Source organism: Phodopus roborovskii, unplaced genomic scaffold (assembly GCF_943737965.1).
Source record: "Phodopus roborovskii unplaced genomic scaffold, PHOROB, whole genome shotgun sequence".
In the NCBI taxonomy this organism is placed as follows: domain Eukaryota; kingdom Metazoa; phylum Chordata; class Mammalia; order Rodentia; family Cricetidae; genus Phodopus; species Phodopus roborovskii.
In genome coordinates, this window is record NW_026126424.1 from 15418755 (window position 1) to 15420873 (window position 2119).

The following is a 2119-nucleotide window of genomic DNA, read 5'->3' on the forward strand; positions in this document are numbered from 1 at the left end:
GTTTATGTTGCTCTTTACATGATTACATACTTTCAATTAATAGGCCATTAAGAAAATAATAGAAGGTCTAAGGAAAAGATTTATTTACCTTGTTTATCTCTATTCTGGACAATATTGACTAAACTGTAACAGATGCTAAGTTGGTGGGGTTAATTCAGACAAATGTGTCTCATCCCATGCCTTTCTGCCTGACTGGGAGTTTTTTTTGGCCACTTCCTGTTCCCAGTCTCTGCTCCTCTCTTGTTCTGACCCTAGCTAGAACCTTGGCTTAGTTTCCCGGAGACAATCTGTGTGTCGCCTCTGGCTCTTAACCCTGAAGGTCTGTGCATGGGGGCTCCTGCCTTGCTCTCCTCTCCAAGTTCCACAGTGCGGGCCAGCTTGCCATGTTTCTTTGTGTCTGTGAGTGGATGTGCAGCCAGACTTAGCTCCTTCGTGAGCAGACTGGAAGAATAAAAGTAAACCTCACATGGTGATCACAATGGTTTAGGCAAATGAAAATACTCAAAGGTGTATTCATCTACACACACACACACACACACACCTGAAAATGCTCAAACATGTGTCCATTTGTCCTTGTCTTTTTGTTGCTTTGATAAACACCATGACTAAAAAGCAACTTGGGAAGGAAAGTGTTTATTTCACATTACTCTTCCATCACTGAGGTAAATCATGGGAGGAACTCAAGGTAGAAACCTGGAGTTAGGAAGTGAAATGTAGACCATGGAGGAATGCTGCTTGTTAGCTTGCTCCCTCTGGTTTGCTCAGCTGTCTTTCTTACACAGAACAGGCCCACCTGCCTACAGATGCCATTGCCAGAAGTGGGCCATACCTTCCCCTACCAATTAGTTAAGAAAATACCTCATAGACACAAGCCAATATGACCTGCTGAGTTCTTTAGTTGAGGTTTTCTACTTCCTAGATGACTTTAGGTCTGTGTCAAGTTGACAACAGTATCTAATATGAGACCATTCATCCATCTGTCGGTCCATCTATCTGAAAAAAAGGCAAATATGTACCTATCTGTCCATTTCTCCATTATTTGCCTGTCACTGAGAACATGAAAATAATCATGATCCTGTTTTTCTTCATAGTATTGTATTAGTAATAAAGGAAGAAGTAATTTAAGACTGTTTTGTTATGTAATTTATTTAGCTACATTGAGGTGAGAGCTAAGTGGGCAAATAGAAGTCTGATATGGCAAAGATGATGTGTTTTCAAAGCAGTAACCAATTGTTTTCTATAGAGATTCTCAAAATGGGGTAATCCTGCCACTCTGAGACCCTCAACAACATCTGAAGAGGTTTTGTTTCTGTTGTGAAGAGGAGATTCAATGGTTCGAAGTCAGGGATGCCACTAACCATCCCATGGTATATAGGGCAGTCCCCCACAGTGAAGAAGTACTGAGACCAAATTATCAACAGATAGGGTGGGGTGTGGCTCAGAGGGAGGATGCTCACCTAGCATGTGTAAAGGCCCTGGGTTCCATCTCTGAAGAAATTGTGAGCAGAATTGAGGTTTATAAGCCCTGGCTACTGTATATGCCAATCTGAGCATGTCCCACAGAGCCTATCTATAAAGTTGCTATTTCCAGTAATAGTATCTGGCATTTGTTGTTCAGGCTGTAGCAGGTAATACTTTCAACTGATTATATCATTTAGCTCTGAAACCCCCAAAGGGTAGACATCACTATCAGCCTGATTTTGGAGGTGAGATAAGTTTGGTAGGGTGAAGAAACACACACACATTACCAGGCAGGGGGAGATGCCATCATAATGAAAGGTGGTTTTCCCAGGGCGAGGCTTATCCAATGCCCTTCAGATGTGCTGACCCCTTCATTTTCCATAAACTCAACTGCATGATTTGTGGCAGCGGGGGGCTGTATTCACATTCTCCCCTGTTGAAATTAAATTTTAATAACCAAATGAAGAAACCCAGCGAGGGCTGGGGGTGGGTATAACGCTTGCCTGGCATGCACGAAGCTCTGGATTCAATGTCAGGCACTGCCAAAGAGGCAGGTAAGTAAAAAGAAAAGGATGAAAAGCTTTGCCCAAGATCTCACTGCTAGTGGCAGAGCAGGGCGTGCTGTTGAACCCAGGAACTGTGCCTCCTCATCTTCACC

The 2119-nt window shown here is 43.0% G+C and overlaps 1 non-coding gene across 1 annotated transcript; it reads left to right on the forward strand.

Moving 5' to 3' along the window:
• Positions 1 to 1739: 1739 nt before the first annotated feature.
• Positions 1740 to 1897, forward strand: LOC127223131 (U1 spliceosomal RNA). Its single transcript, XR_007834614.1, has one exon. It is a non-coding gene; the product is annotated as a U1 spliceosomal RNA (small nuclear RNA).
• Positions 1898 to 2119: the final 222 nt, after the last annotated feature.